The following is an 18,223-nucleotide window of genomic DNA, read 5'->3' as shown; positions in this document are numbered from 1 at the left end:
ATAGAAGGAGTATATTCTCTCATTAGCATACATATCGAATAATTTTACCCACAGAATCTTAAGAGATAGAAAGAAATTACATGTTATAGTATTAACTAATGTGATGAATTCTAGATATCTCACTGTATTAATCATATTATCAGTGAGTGAAGAGAAGAAGGAATGAAGGAGAGAGAAAACAGCTATCTTCTCATTATCAGTTGTGTGGAAATGAATACAGAGATATGTACTTTATACTAGTCTAACCGACTGAAATGAAAAAATATCTAACTAACTTCTAATTACATGGCTAACTAACTAGTTAACTTAAACCATACAGCTGGCACCTAGTTGGCAGTTTTTGGCAGCCAGCTGGCATAACTAACTAAACTAAATTGCTCTTAACTTAACACCCTCCCTCAAACTGATGGTTGGAAGAGATCTTTCAACAGCAGTTTGGAAAGCAGGTAGTCATGAGGATGCTTGCCTAGACTCTTAGTAAGGAGATCTGCAACCTGTTCTTCGGTAGAGACATGGTAAGTCTTGATAGCACCCTGCATAATCTTCTCCTTGACAAAGTGGCAATCAATGTCAATATGCTTGGTCCTTTCATGAAAGATGGGGTTAACAGCAATCTGTAGAGTAGCTTTGCTGTCACAGAATAGGTGAACAAGCAGATCCACAGTGACACCCAACTCGTTGAACATACCTAGTAGCCAAGTAATCTCAGCTTCCACTGAGGCCATACTCCTAAACTCAGCTTCAGCAGAGCTTCTAGCAACTGTAACTTGTTTCTTGGACTTCCAAGATATAACAGCACCACCAAAGGTAACCAAGTATCCAGTGACTGACCTCCTAGTTTGCAAGCAGCCACCCCAGTCTAAGTCATAAAAGGCCTTCAACTTTTTAGAACTTGGAGCAGGCATGAGCAAGCCAAGACCTGGAGAACCTTTTAGGCTGATGCATGAATTGACTGGGAACTTGGACTGCATAAAAGATATCAATCCTAGTCATAGTAAGATACAAGAGTCTCCCAACAAGCCTTTGTTACTTGCTAGGATCTCCTAATATCATCATGCCTTGGGGAATCAGGATCCTATGATTGTATGAGTGCATCAAAGTCAGCAGATGTAAGTTTCATATTGGATTCTAGAGGAGTACCATCTAGTTTATCACCTGCAAGCTCAATTCAGCAACCAATTCTAGAGCATACTTTCGTTGACTCCTGACAATACCTTTAGAGGACCTGGCAAACTCAATGCCCAAAAAGAACTTAAGCTCACCCAAATCCTTCATCTTAAACTTGAGTTTGAGATCATTCCTTGTCTGTAAAATCAACTGAGGACAGCTGCCAGTGACTAATAGATCATCAATATAGACAAGGACAATAACCAGTTCTGAAAGGAAAACCTTGGTGAACAAAGAGTAACCAAAGTGACTTTGAGTGAACTCTAACTGTATCAATGCATCAGTGAGTTTTTTGTTCCATTGTCTAGGGGCCTGTTTGAGCCTATAGGGAGATTTGTGAAGTCTGCACACCTTATTATGCCCTCTCTGACCAGTAAAACCTTGAGGAATATCCATATACACTTCCTCCATTAAATCACCTTGGAGGAATGCATTGTGAACATCCATTTGGAAGACAAACCAACCTTTAGCTGCTGCAATGGCTAACACAGACCTGACTGTGACCATTTTTGCCACAGGAGAGAAATTTTTTGTGTAGTCTAGTCCTTCTTGTTGACAGTAGCCTTTTGCTACTAATCTAGCTTTATACCTCTCTACTGCACCTGAGGAGGTGTACTTGACTTTGAATACCCATTTGCAACCAATGGGAACCTTGCCTGATGGCAGGTCAACAATACTCCATGTATGATTTTCTTCTAGGGCTGAAATTTCATTTTGCATAGCCTCAACCCAATTCTTATCTTGGACAGCCTCTTTATAGGTCTTAGGTTCAATGATACTTGAATAAGTTGCCAAGGCAGATTCAAAAAGAAAAACACATTTGCATAGCTCAAGTAATTAGATAGAGGATAACAACAAGCAGCATTGCCTTTGTCTTTAGTAATGTAATCCTTCATCCACAGAAGAGGTTTGGTTGGTCTAGAAGATTTTTTGGAGGGGACTGCAATAGAAGTTGAAAGAGGGGGAGTATAGGTATCTAACTCAAAAGGAGAGGATGATGGAGTAGAAGAAGAAATGGTAGGAATACCAGAAGTAGCAGAGGAAAGAATATCAGTGTCAACAATACTCTCAAACTCTGAAGAATAAGGAGGTGAGGTAGTAAGGACATTTAGAGGAACAGGGTCCTGCTCAGTAACAATTGGAGAAGGCAGCTCAATGACAGGGAACAAGGAGGAGGCCGTAGAGGGAAGAAATTTGAATGGAAAGATATTTTTCTTAAAACCTACATCTCTACTAACTAGGAAATGTTTGGAGTGAATATCATACATCTTATAGTCTTTTTGAGTCAAGGAATAGCCAAGAAATATAGCAGGTGTTGCTCTAGGTGAGAACTTATCAGGTTTTTTCACATCTGTTACATATCCTAGACAGCTAAAATTTTTTATATGTATATGAGAAGGATCATGACCATGCAGAACTGAGAATGGGGACCTTCCTTGCAATACAGAAGAGGGCACTTTGTTAATAATGTAAACTGCAGTAGTAACACACTCACCCCAGAACCTAAGGGGTACTCTAGATTAAAATCTTAAGGACCTAGCAACATCTAGTATATATCTGTGTTTTCTCTCAGCAATCCCATTCTGCTGAGGGGTATAAACACAGGAACTTTGGTGAATAATGCCAAGAGAGTTTAATAGATCATTCATTCGGGAATTAAAGAATTCATAACCATTGTCAGTTCTCAAGTACTTGAGAGAAGATGAGTGTACATTCTTAACCATTACAAAAAAGGATCTGAGTACCACAATTACTTCAGCTTTAGAAGGCAAAAAAAAATAACCATATGTATCTAGAATGATCATCCACCAAAGTGAAAAAGTACTTCTTACCATCATGAGTAGGAACTCTATAGGGTCCCCATACATCACCATGCACAGTGTTAAAACATGAACTAGCAACAGATGTACTTAAAGGAAATGATAGCCTTGTTTATTTGGCTAATGGACACACAGTACAATCCTTGACGCTACCATGAGATGTTACCTTTTGGAGATCACTTATTCTTCTTAGAGTAGCTATTGGCACATGGCCTAGCCTTTGATGCCATACAACTGCATCAACACCCTTGTTATTCTGCACAATATTTACAGTACTCATATGTTTGTAAGCTACATCTTGAACTGGAAATTGAATGTTAGAGCTGAACTGCTACCCATTTGGATCATCTGAATTGAACACATATAAGCCATCTTCTTCTCTACCAATCCCCCTCACCTGTCCACTTAAGAGATCCTGAAAAATGCAGAAATCAGGGTAAAAGAGAACTGCCCAGTTCATTTCCTTTGTCAGCTTTGCTACAGATAGCAAATTAAACTTGAAATCAGGAATGTGCATCACATTGGTGATTTTGTGTCCTTGTAATAGATAGGCAGATCCTATGTGACTCACACTAGCTAAGCTACCAGTGGGGAGTTGTACTTTGCCTCTTTGGTCCTTAGCCAGTGTTTTAAATTCATTCAACAACTTTATAGTATTTACCATATGACTGGATGCACCTGAATCTACTATCCATTTAGTCAATTTTGAGCAATCTGCAGCAGTACAAGTTCTCATATCTGCTGCCATAGTTGATCCATTAGCTTCACTTCCCTTGGCTAACATGTTTAGAATTTGCTAATATTGTTCTTGAGTGAACAGAGGGAGATTGGGCATCCAGTTTTGAGGCTCCTGATTAGTAAAAGAACCAGATGTTCCTGCATTGTTTCCTGAGCTACCAATTTTTCTACCATCTGCATCACTAGAAAAGTCTTGGGAGTAGTTGACTGCAGCATTATTAGAGTTGTTACCAGCTCCAAATCTCTTCTTTGCCTTTAGATCAGCTGGGTAACAATGTAACTTATAGCAGGTGTCCTTTGTATGACCCTTAAAGTGATAGTAGTCACAGTAGAGGAAGTTCTTCTTGGATTTGTATCCTGAATAGTTGCTTCCTTCTGAGAAGTTTGAATGGTTATTCCCTCCTGAGTGATATCCACCTGATTTGGAACCATATCCACCTGAATTGGAACCATATCCACTTGAGTTGGAACCATATCCTCCAGAACCAGCACCAGATGTTTAGTAGTTACTTCCTCCTGAGTAACCATTCCACCAGAACTGCTACCTGCTCTACTGATCTCACTTCTAGAACTGGATCCAACTGAGAAGTGATTGTTTGAATTCATCACACCCTTGCCTTTTCCACTAAATAGGGTTGTGCCTTCATTTTCTCAGGAATGTGAGAATGTTGAGACATAGTCCTCCTACTTTCCTCTGAAATAATCATTGAGTATGCCTTGTTAATGGATGGAACTGGTGACATATTTAGGATTTGGTTGCTGGACTGTGAGTAGGATTCATTTAGTCCCATCAAAAATTGAAGTAACCTTTGGTACTCAAAATGTTCACTTTTTTTTTTGTTGCCAAAAGTACTTTTTGCAACAATAATCAATCTATGGCAACAAAAAAAAAATTGTTGCCAAATATATTTTTTCTTGTAGTGGGATGATGATGATCTATCGTGATTGAAACATTGTTATTCGTTGTGTTTCCAGAGTTGTTGCTGTTCTCGCCATTGTTAACCGCCATTGGAGCTTGTTTATCAGTAATCGCCATTGAAGAAGCTCGTAATCAAAAGAAAAATTCCAAACACTGATTATTTTGTTGTTCAAAAGACGATTCAACCTCAAATTAGTTGAATTCACACTCCAAATCGATGAATTAAACCCTAGTTTTAGCGAACCGAAAACAACACTACAATTGGTGAGAATCTAGAACTTTCGAATTGAATCAATTCAATCTTCACACTAAGCTCACACCGATCCTTTAAACTCGCTCTGATACCATGATGAACTCTAGATATCTCACTGTATTAATCATATTATCAGTGAGTAAAGAGAAGAAGGAATGAAGGAGAGATAAAACATCTATCTTCTCATTATCAGTTGTGTGGAAATGAATACAAAGATATGTACTTTATACTAGTCTAACCGACTGAAATGAAAAAATATCTAACTATATCTAACTAACTTCTAATTACATGGCTAAATAACTAGTTAACTTAAACCACACAGCTGACACCTAGTTGGCAGCCAGCTGGCATAACTAACTAAGAGCCCGTTTGGATTGGCTTATAAGTTGCTTATAAGCTGTTTTCAACTTTTTTGAATGTTTGGCTAGTCAGCTTAAAGTCATTTTGTGCTTAAAATAAACTCAAAAAAATAATTGGGCCCATTTAACTTAGCTTATCTAAAGCAGCTTATAAGCTGAAAACAACTTATAAGCCAAAAAAAAATAAGTTAGACTACCCCAACTTATTTTTTTTAGCTTATAAGCAGCAAACAACTTATAGGCATAAGCTCATCCAAACATGCTCTAAACTACATTGCTCTCAACTTAACATAATGAAAGTTGAACCTTGTTGATATACTATTAAAGAAATAACTCCCATCTTTAATACTTGATCAAAGTTGAACCTTGATATACTATAAAAGAAATAACTCCTATCTTTCTCTTACGACACGAGCTAAGCATTGACAATAATTTGCTTGAGAACGTACGTGAAAAAAAAATGTCCAATTATCTAGCAAGAATAAGAAGGAAGAGTTCACACTTCCACATGAAAGGAAACTAGACGCCGTAAAAAATAAGCATATATAAAAACACGAATACATAAATATAATCCAACTGGATCCAACTCCGATGTGTTTGTCGAAACCTAGGAACGCACTTCAGCGCAATTTGTCTACGTACGACGTAATAAAGCGTGTTCTAAACGGGTGCATGCCGAGAGAGAGAAAGGGGGGGGGGGGGGGGGGGACAAAGAATTAAGAGAGAGAGAGAGCAAGTGGGAATAAAAGGTCGACGTACATTGGGTAGGTATAGTGGAAATCACAGTACACTTGGTGGAAACTACAAAGAAAGTGGTGGTGAAAAGGAGAATATATGTGCACTCGAATAACCTACATTGGTCAATGAAATAAGAGAAAATCACGGGAACAAGTAATTCTATACTTATATCGATGAGATATAGCACATTCGTAAAATAATGATTATGCATGCTACCATTATCGAAAATGAAAAATAGAGAGAATGCATATATCTAACACCTTGAGGATGTGTTATATGGATTCATCATTATTATCTCTTTAACATACTCATCAAAATGTTATGATTAATTCCTATAGTCAGTGGCGGACCTAGTAAGAGCCCAGGGGGTTCCGAACCCCCTTCGACGAAAAATTACACTGTATATACAAGGTGAAAATTATTTTTTATGTATATATAGTAGAAGTTGAACCCCCGTAACTTCTTCATTTATGACTTCTTTATATTTTTGAACCCCCTTAACATAAATCCTGGCTCCGCCACTGTCTATAGTATTGTTTAAGAATTAAGATACACTAAGCTTTAGTAAAATTTGCAAGTACCATGCATATTAAATACTGTTGCACAAATCTAGATGTTCTGAGACCATGTAAATTATCAACTACTAATTAATATCCTATAATAGTACGTGGTATACAACTAAACACTAAGAGCCCGTTTGGATTGGCTTATAAGCCATTTTTAATTTTTTTGGGTGTTTGGCAAAATAGAAAAGTGTTTAAAATAAGTTAAAAAGTGCTTAAAATAAGCTAAAAACAAGAAGTTGGAAAATCCCAACTTTTTTCTTTTTGGCTTAAATTAAAAGTCATTTTAACTTGACCGATGATTTTATTCTTTTATCTCTTATATTTTCTTCTAATTCCAATATTACCCTGACTACTAAAAAAAGTGCTTAACAATACTTGTGTAGCAAACACATCAACAACTTATTTTCAGGTTCAACACTTTTATTTAAACACGTAACTGTTTATTTATAAAACGGAAAAGGCTCAAATATTCCATCGAACTATCGGAAATGACTCTTTTATGTCATCGAACTAACAAAAATGGCTCATCCATGCCATTTTTCATTAACGCAGGTTTTACAATACCAGATATCACACTTGGCCTCCAATTAGAGGTCCATGTCGTTTAATTAAACCAACACAGATTTATGGGTCGGGTTTTGATTTAATTTAGGATTTAATTTGTGCTGGTTTAATTAAACAATGTGGACCTGTAATTGGTGACCAAGTGTCATATCTGGTATTGTAAAACTGACTTTATTGAAAAATGGCATGGATGAGCCATTCCTGATAGTTCGATAGTAAAAATGAGTCAAACTATTGACGAGTAGCATAAATGAGTTATTTCCGATAGTTCGATGACATATTTGAGCCTTTTCCATTTATAAAATAACTTTTAACACTTAAAAAGTACTTTAAACACTTATACTTAAAAGTCATTTTTCAGTTAATCCGAGCTCTAAAGAGGTTATTGCTTTGATCGAGAGAGGAGGAAAAGTAGGTCTTTGTCTGAGAATTTAAATAAAGTTGGTAACATCATGTATATCCAAAGCTGAAAGCGAACTACACTATGAACTATATATTTATATATACAATGACGAAATACAAGTTGGGCATGGCGATGATCGGGTTGGTCATAGCCATAGCAGGAAACTGGACATTCAATTCAAATTTATCCACCATTTTTGAATCACAAGTTCTTTTTCTATTTTTTTTTTTTTTTTAAAAGAACCTGTAAGTGCGAATCTGACTGTGATGCTGTGAATGTGCCCATCTTGGACCCCAAATAGGAATTGGTCCAATCTCTTTTTAGAATTTGGTGCCAAAGATCTGTGGACCTGGAAATTCGTATGGTCACCGGCCGGAAAATACCTAAAATTAAAGGTGGTCACAACACATGCCGTTGATAAACTTTGCTTTCGTCCACCAAAGACAAGTAGAATGCACTTTACCCTTTTGTCTTTTATCTTCATTTTCTAAAATTATTTTTTAAGTGCTTAACTACGGTGTAAAGTTTTTTCTAATAAATTATTTTCTTGGCTAAATCATTTTTCTAGTAGTTCACTTAAACTTCTAATTTTTCCCCGAGAAAGTATATTGAGCAAGTGGGAGAAATTGACTGTATAACGTTTACGCACCCAAGTCATTATACTCTTAGGTCATTTGGTAGGGTGTATAAGAATAATACTTAATAGGTGTATTAGTAATTTTGAGATTAGTTATGATGATATTATTTTTTATTGACTATTTAATTTGTTGTATTAGATGAATAGAGTGTATTATATTAGAAGTAACACTCAATAAGGTGTATTAGGAAGTATTGACATTGTCAATGTCATGGTTTATTATGGATAAAAATAGTGCTAAATAGGTTGTTTAACTAATAATACTTGAATTAGTTGTACATATGTAGAAAACACTAACACTATCAAACTAGCTAAGGGATTAAATAATAGTAAAGATAGTATCCATATTATTTTCAAGATAGTATTCATATTATTTTCTTTAATACCTCCTTACACAATAAGAATATCATTTAACTAAAACATTAATTATGTCAATGCTCTATCCTTTACCACACACTGATATCATATATGCTCACTAGACAACAAAAGTTATTTACGAAAAAGTAACAAATATATAGTACAGTAGTTTTGTTAGGTAAAATATATTTCAGATAAAAGTACCACTATTATTTTACGAAATTGCTTTATGTCATATTCAACTCAAACGGACAATCTAAAAGCTTTTGGGTAAGTTATTTTATTGATATATAAATTGAGCTGTTTGGACATAATTTCATCTTATGAGATGAAATTATGTTTGGACATGTAATTTGAATTTCTTAAGTTGCAGATTTTTTTTTTATAAATATAAAAATCTCACAAGTTGTAAAAACCATCAAAATTATCCCAATTCTTATACAATCTTACCAATTGAATAAATCATAGTTCATAATAAAATTAATACGCTACTAGAAGACCTTTCTAAAAAATACAACATCAATTGATCAAACTTTAGTTCAATAAATAGGAAAATTTAACATGAATAGTAATGTAACTACTCTTTAATATAATCCTCCCACATGGTAAATATGATTGGTAAATATATTTTACCAACTTGCAGATTAATATTTAATACAAATGGTTGGTAAACATGATTGGTAAATATATCTACCAACTTATGGGTCTTTTTTTACAAAATATAAACGTATGGGTCAAATTTTACATTTATATTTTTTGAAATCATGATTTTAAATCCCAAATCATGCCTTTTTGGATAATTTGAGATTTTATCTCATGAGATGAAATCGCATATCCAAACGCCTACTAAGGTGACGCGCATCTGGTTGATACCATTGGGAGAAATAATCTCCACTTAAAACTTAGCATTTTTAATATATTATTTATTTCCCTTCTACTTCTATTTCTCCAGATATAACTAATCTATACTAGAATATATTGTGGACTCTATTTGTGATTTGCACAAAGACATAAATTGAGTACAAAGAGAAATTTGTGCAGAAATAATATCGGAGCATAAATTTGATATTAAAAAAAAAAAAAAAAACATAAATTTGACATACTGTCTGGTGGCAATTAATTTGTTTGTTTTTTCACAAGTTATATAGGATTAGGCATAACTTACACGTACAAATTGTTTGTAAAGTTTTGCCCTTGTCGAATGGGCAAAAAATTTCCTCGTTTATAAGTTATATGACGGGCAAGCATAACTTTGGTAAATTGTTTACACGTTCTGCCGAATTGATAAAGCTTGTTTGTGTTGTTCACTTATTTACAAATTTAGTTGGACTTGCAAGACTTGATACTATCTTTAATTTTTTTACCTATCTTGTTAAATTGTTCAAAATTTTTGTCACCGATGCCAAATTTGTTAGTACTATTTTTATTTACCTATATGATTACATTATTCAAAAGTTTTGGTGAACTCAAGACCTTGTTCATGTTGTTCAATTATTCAAATTTAGTAAATGTTCAAAAAATGATCGACACAACATTATATAATTGTTCTTCATATTATTTACACCTTTTACAATCCAAATAATTGCTTTCATTACTGAACTTTGTCTGCATATTTGACTAAAACTAATATGCTACGTTTTCCGCTTGGTTATTTTTTGTTGTCTTTGGCAGTGATAATTCTTGAAAACAAACCTCACTGATGGAACTTTTACATATCTTAAGACAATCATTTCACGTTTTCCGTGTATCTTCAGACCTGTTTAATTGTATGACATGTCAGACAATAGTCTAATCTATAATCTATATTCTTTAATTGGGAGGAGTAGTAGTAGTTCTGCTATATGTACTTGCAAAGTTTTTGGAAACGAAGACAAAAGCTAAATATCAGACCCAATGAAGGATATGCTCATAAATTCCAGGAAATTTGTTTAGTAATTTATGCAAAATAAAATGTGAAATTAGCATATATACCTTAATATAATTAAAATGACAAAAATAATGCTCAATATATATATATATATATATATATATATATATATATATATATATATAATACTCTTTTATTTTGTTTAAAAAATAAATACTTATTTTTAATTATATACAGATGCTAATTTTAATACAAGTACAAATCAAGTATTTACCAAGAGGTAATCGTACATGATAATCTTTGTATTCCACTTCTTATATTATTAATGGGTGAAAATGATTTTCGCCCCCCAACTTTGCTTCAAAAATCAAACTCCCCCGTCAACTATGATATGAACAATAGACATTCTCTCCCCTTTATCCGATGTAATGTCTATTTTACCCTTGACATTTTCAATCCTCCATTTATGTAATTCCTTTTTATATTATAAAAATTTATTCTTTTAACTTAGGTATTTATAAATTTTTATTTAAGTTCATAGTATAAGTAGAATAATCTTTTTATGAATTTATCACAAAATCTAATGTTACTTTTTATAATTGATATTTTAATATTACATGCATGTATATATATATATATATTTCACTTCTCGTCTTATTTTATATTGTCAATATATAAATGAGTTTTCGTTGTCATTAATGGAATATTTTTTAAATAATAATTTAAAATTCATTTACAAATATAAATAGATAATCTTTTAGGAATTTGTCACATAATATACCACTGTTTTTATTAATTAGTTTGTACTACTTGCTTCGAAATATATTTATAAAGTTAGTATTACTTGTTCTTGTATAAATACACATACTAGAGTTTTGATTATTATTAATAAAATAAAATCTTATTCTTCTCATTTATTTCATTATAGAACGATACTAAGTTATATACTCAATTAAAATTTCTTATTTTTCTTTTTCCATCTCAAAAATAATATTTATCTTCTTATAAGAAATTTTGTTACATAGATTAACTAGATAAATAATATCATGATTTTAAAGAAATAAAAGACAAAAGACAAGTTGATAGTGTAAGGGTAAAATAGAAATTTAATAAAGTTAATTAGGATAAAGGAAGAAGGGGGGGGGGGGGGGGGGTGAAAGAGAGAGAATGTCTATTGTTCATAGTTGAGGGGGGAGTTAAATTTTAAAAGCAAAGTTGGGGGGTGAAAATGATTTTTACTCTATTATTAATGGTATATCTACATGGCATAACTAACTACTTGATATAATAATAAAAAGGAAAGACAAGAAATTAAGGATAGAATAGATTGACATAATTGAATAAGACTAAAAGACAACCCTAACCATAAAAGATTAGGACCTTCAATTAGATTATTCAAAAACACCAAACTCTTAAGGAGACCAAAAGGGATTGATTTTCCAATTAACCACCTTCTCAACAATTCAAACAACCAAAATCTTAGCAAGCTCTAAAACACTCGATTCTAGAGTTTTACAAGTTTTCAATATCTCATCAAAATAATTTCTTTTGCAAGAATAGCCAACTCTTCCTCTTTTAGCCATTGTGATGACTTTCCATTTCCTCTTCTTCTCCCCAAGCAATCTTCATCAACAAATGGACTTGGGATCCAAAATGCTCATCAAAAGTATACTCAAGAGCCTTCGCTTCATAAATAGACCTTGTAAGTGTTGTAGTTCCCGAGCTTGACTCCTTGTGAACGGCCTTGAGGCAAATGGGCTTGCATCACTACTAGTACATATTTATATTTAGTAGCTATAGTTTAGATTAATTACATCCTATACCTAAGAGCAATATGTTAAATACAATTAATAGCTACATATATATTTAAAGTAGAATACTTTATTTTTATAATTTATAATTTTTTTTCCTTAACTGCTTTATCTGCTCAGCCGCCGGAGCTCCGGCCACCAACCACACCGCCACAAACACGCCGGAAATCGTCATATCTTGCCGGAAACGCCGCCATAAGGTTTTTTTTTTTTTTTCCGACTCTTCAAATAGCATCAAAGACACATAAATTCAAAGTGAGGAAGTTATTACTCTTGCTGTAGTTGGGATAATTCATAAATCAGACCCTTATCCCAACTGAACATTGTTAGGCATCGTGATTTTGAAAACTGAACATTGAACATTGTTATTGTCGCCCCAAAACTTAAATTTTAGGCATCGTGAGCTCCGGCCACCAACCAAGCTGGAAATCGTAAGATCTGGCCGAAAACGCCGCCATAAGGGTTGTTGTTGTTGTTGCGAAATTTCCGGCAGATCTGGCCGGAACTAGTGATTGGTGTTGTTGTATTCACGAATACGGCGATTGTATTCACTTTTTTGAGTTTTTTTGTTAAATTTTTAGATTGTATTCAATTTTTTTAGGGTGTTTTTATTAATTTTTGGTGTATCTATGTTTTTATGTATTCAGTTTTACATACAGCGAGCTCGTTTATGAATATAGATAGTCATTTCATGAATACAGTGAAAAAAGAAAATATAATTCGCTGTATTCATGAATACAGCGGAAAAAAAAACGAATACTGCGAAAAAAAAAGTAGCTACGCCATGTAAATATTGAAAATGTAGCTATGCCCAATTTTAAACCCCTAAATTGTAGTCATTTATATAAAATCCCCATTATTAATTCATGTAATTGTCTCCCAACCAAATGACCCACCCTATTGAGCCGTTTGCTTACAGGAGTTAGGACTTAGGACTTGGGAGGATTATACTAATATTTGGTTGTGATTATTGGCTAAAATCAATATAAGTTTTTTATAAAAAACTTTTATATTGATTATTTATTCTATATAAAAGTTGGGATTGTAGTGCCTCAGTAATCCATAATACACTTTACCTCATCCGTTTCCCTTTATCACTGTTTCCTTTCTTTTTCAACGGATAATTTCGCCAGTCAAAATTCCCTAAGTCACACATTTTCATCTTGTGCGAAGGGTTTTCTTTCAACTTTCGCAACTAATTAAAGTTTGAACTTTTGGGAAATGCAGGCTACCCAGTTTTTGGAAATGGAGGCTACCCTATTCTTTTTTCAATCTGTTACTTGCTCGCCCTTCTCTCATAAGCATTCACATATGATTATATTATAGAGAGAGAATTTTCATTCTTAGGCGCTCTCTCTTTATCGCGCATGGTTCATTTCAATCTTCTACTTCTGTTATACGAATTGAACCTGTAAGCTCTTGTTTTACGATATATGCGCCGTCTAATTAGTTTAGATGCATATTTTCCAAGAGAGATGTTGCAGTCAGAGGCTGAAGTAGACTTTTACCAAAGAAGTTTATCATATAATATCATATAAAAGTTAACCTTGTATATAATATCGTTATTTTCCGACAAAGTGGATTCGGATGACCCCCTTCTTTCCTGCAGCTTGCAGTATAGTTCTTTTGGCTATATCTGTCTTTAAGCTTTCTTGAGTCCATATATATGCTTTAAACTCTTAACGAGAGGCACGCTACCATTTCATCATGTCTCTCATTGATGACATTTGATTTATTAAAGTCGTATCATAATATAACTCCAACACTCTTAGTCAATTAACAGTTGTCAAATCAACTCACTAATATCATGTATATTTATTAGTTTTATTCTTCTTCTTTTTGTGTATATCTATTTATTTCCGACTAACAATATTTTTAATTTATTCTAAAAATGCATGTAATGGTCTACCACAATTTATTAATAGGTAGTGCTGTCAACAGATCCGTATTTTAAGATATGTTATGCCTTTTCAAAGGTTGGACCACACATTTTGTATAGTAGCGTATTTTTTGGTTCCCATCACAATCAATTTAAGCCAATTCTATGGAGTATTAAGTTGCTACAAAAAAATAAAAAGGAATAGCAACGTCTCATTAATAAAAGGGGACCTAAGTGAAAAAGGACAGAGATATGCAGATTTGAACATAACGACGATATTATTGGAACTGATCAGAATAGGAATGGGACTATATATGCACCATTTTCAACCCATCCCTAGTTTTGCTGAAGTACTTTTTATTCGTTTTAAAATATAGCCAGCTCATTTTATATTGTCTGAAAATAGTTAAGCAAAATTGATGGAGTACAATGATTTTAGGTTCTACCAAAAGCATAAGTTTAGGTAGCTCCTTTCTGTCCTAATATAATGGTGTCATCTACTTTACCTAACAAAACATACGTAGCACTTTCCACAATATCTCAACATAGCTACCAAATTATTCCATGTGTTGTTTTGATTATGGAGCACTAATCATCATTAAAGCATTTTTTTATAGCTGATGTTTTTGTTGGCATAAACTCTTGTCCTCTATTAACTACTTATCATCCATTGATATTAGTAATATAACCATTTGTTATAAATGTTTAGGAAATGTCATATTCACTCCATTTTAGCTTTATGACTTTCACTAAGCCTTTTATTTACGTTGTTTCACTCTAACTTTCACTATGTACAATTCTTATAATATCTCATTTAATAGAAAAGTTATTTTAGTTCGAGAAGCCGTAGCATTGCTGGAGTTCTCCAATTGGTTGAAGCAGTGTACCTTTCGTAGTCGTAGCATTAGAAATATGCACCAAAGTTGCGATATAGTAATATGTTGGACTCCTCAAGTCTCACTTGTACTGCTCTTTCTTTTTGGTTAGCTGGTACATTCAATTTGTGCATATGCGAATATAATTGAACATTATGATTTAGAATTTGAAAATCATTAAATTTATTGAGTTCAAAATCTATGGTACATTATCTATTATATGAACCTGTTTTAATAGATTTTTACCACATATACAAAGAAGTCAGTACTACTAATTATAGGATGAATCCATAAGTTACAAGTACTGTATAATTTACACGCCATATTCGCCCTGCCTTTGTGCTCTTGCAAATATTGATTTCTGAGTTATCAATAAAGAGCCTGTTTGGATGGGCTTATGCTTATAAGCTGCAAACAACTTATAAGTTAAAAAAAAATAAGTTGGGGTAGTCTAACTTATTTTTTTTTGCTATAAGTTATTTTCAGCTTATAAGCTGCTTTAGATAAGCTAAGTCAAATGGGCTCAATTATTTTTTTGAGCTTATTTTAAGCACAAAATGACTTTAAGCTGGTCAGCCAAATACTCAAAAAAGCTGAAAACAGCTTATAAGCAACTTATAAGCCAATCCAAACGGGCTCAAAGAGAAGAATAGGTAAGCAATTTTCTATAGAAGAATGATTTCACCAGAAGTCATTCTCCTGTTTTTATTTCTCGGAAAACATTGAAGAAAATGACTTACCTAAGCAAAAATCGTTTTTTTTTATAGAACTATCTTAACTTTTAACTTCTGTCAGATCAAACAATATTGAATACTTTGGTGGTAGAAAATATATTATTCATTTTCTTTCATTAGAGTTGTTGAATGGTACTAATAGCATATCAGATCATTTCATCCTTGAAATGCAGAACAAAGGCCCACACATGTTAACTTGTTTTCTCATGGTGCTAGCTTAATTAAGTTCAAAGAACACAAAATTTTGAGCAGCATGCAGTATGAGATAATGTTCCTACAAAGTTATGAAGTTCAAGATCTCAGAACGCACATAAGAATCCAACCTTTCAGTGGATGACTATTCTTAACGTTTGTATTGCACAATCAGTCTCTGGAAACTGAAATTTACTACTATTATCTATAGTCTATACTATATGCTTTGCATTTATTGAAAAGTCTGTCGACATGTTCTAGATGGCTATATCTGTGAACATTTTGACACTAATCTAAATGAGTTTATAACTTCCACACATCGTAATAGTGTCAGATTTTTTTTACACATCTAAATTATTTAAAAGATATCTAGTAGTAATAATTCAAAATAAATTGGATTAGTAATATAAAAAATTACAAAAAAAGACAAAGAACCTCTTATAATAGGTTAGAATACACTACAATACCTCTCAAACTTAAATAATAGGTTTGACTATATGAATTTTCACTGACGGTGTTTCTCCACTTAAGCTCAACGGATGTCATGATCATGATATCATACATTTTAAAAATAAAACTGAAAAATATGTTAGATATATTTGAAGAAATGAGAATAATATCAAAATATCTCTATACTTTTAGGTAAAATTATTTCTAAAGGCAATAAGTTTCAAATCAACGCACTAACAAAATTAAAACTTATTCTTTTAACTAGTAAATATCACCTATATAAATCTTTTGAGTGGCAAGTTGATGCGAGCAATATCTCCAACAACAATGTTCAGAGATTCTCGATTGAGTGGAAGACAGCTTCTGTAGTACTTCAGCAAAAATGTCACCTTTAATTTCTCAAAAGAAAAAAAAAATAAGAGCTTGTGGGAGAAAATAGAGGAGGTGTAAGTCGTGACACATAGTAGGCGTCATTAAAAGGGGATGAGAAACTTAACAGATTGATGCTTTTTGTCCTGAATTTTGGTATGTTTCTGTTAAGTGAAATTTATAAGCATATATATGCGACTTAAGTACAAAGACTTTGTTTAAAAGATTAGATAATGAGAGACCCCACCAACGTAACGCCCAACATGTAAAATGACTTCATTACAAATTAAAATTGGGAATTTGGCACTGTATAGCCATTCGGCCAAATGAATGGCAAGAAATAACCCAGCATATTGTTATTAGCAAGTTTTAGTTAGATTTGGCACTTTTAGTGTGAAAAAAAAAAAAAAAAAGTTAAAAGAATTGGCAACTTGTAGTGGAGCGCATCCTCTTCACCCTTCTTCCTTTGCTGAGTTTTAAGTTCTTGTTCTTCAATTTGAATTTGAAAATCCAGAGGTAATGGTGATTTGTTTGTTGAAATCGATTTGGTGAAGTTTAAGGTATTGAAAGTTGATGCTAAACATAGATTTGCCTTCTCGGTTCGAGATTTGAGCTTAGAAATCTAAAGAACGTTATGAATTTTCTTTTGAAATTGCAACTTTGAATTTGAAATTTGAAATTTCTTGATGTATTGAAGTTCGAGAATTTGGATAGTATAATATTCATGTTACTCTTGTGGTAATCTACTGAATTTTACGTATCTGGTGGAGCAAAGATTGACTAAGTTTTAAAACCGCAATTGTTGCAAGCATGAAAGAGTGGTTTGAATTTAATATATTGGGAAAACTTTTGAGAATTTTTTTTTAAACCTCTGAGAAATTAAATAAGAAGTTTGGAATAATTTGAAGGTGATTTTATTTGAACTGAAAGACCTAAGTTGAAAATAAAATGAGAATTGATGAAGCTCGGCTATATTACTATATGTAATAAGAGAAAATAAAAAAAATTCGTCGTCCTCACATTCAACTTGGTCCTATCAAGCTAATCCACGTGCCCTCATTCATTTTTATAAGACCATTCACTGGGCCTTTTTTCCTTATTACTTTTACCATCATTCTTGCACTTGGGCCTTGGTATAATTGGTCAATATTATTGTAACTTTTTGTTAATTTCTTCCTTTATCTCAAAATATTTGTCACATGGCACTTTTTTTGTGTCAAATTATATAAACTTTAACAAATATTTTAAGAATCCTTACATTATATTGATAGGAGAATTGCAATTCATAGTATTTTCTGTATATTTTTTGAATATCTAAATTTTAATTTCAAAATATTGAATTAATCTAACTCAATTTATCTTCGAAATTAATTAAATTGTCTTTATAGTTTGGGATAGAGAGAATATATTGTTTGTCTACGTTATGGTAAAATTTTGGAGCCAAAATTTCTTTTACAACTGAAGGATTTATTAGGTATTACAATATCTTTTATCCTTAAACTTATAATATCTTGCTTCTTTTTAG

This window comes from Lycium barbarum, chromosome 3 (assembly GCF_019175385.1).
Source record: "Lycium barbarum isolate Lr01 chromosome 3, ASM1917538v2, whole genome shotgun sequence".
Lineage (NCBI taxonomy): Eukaryota > Viridiplantae > Streptophyta > Magnoliopsida > Solanales > Solanaceae > Lycium > Lycium barbarum.
This window is presented reverse-complemented; position numbering follows the sequence as displayed.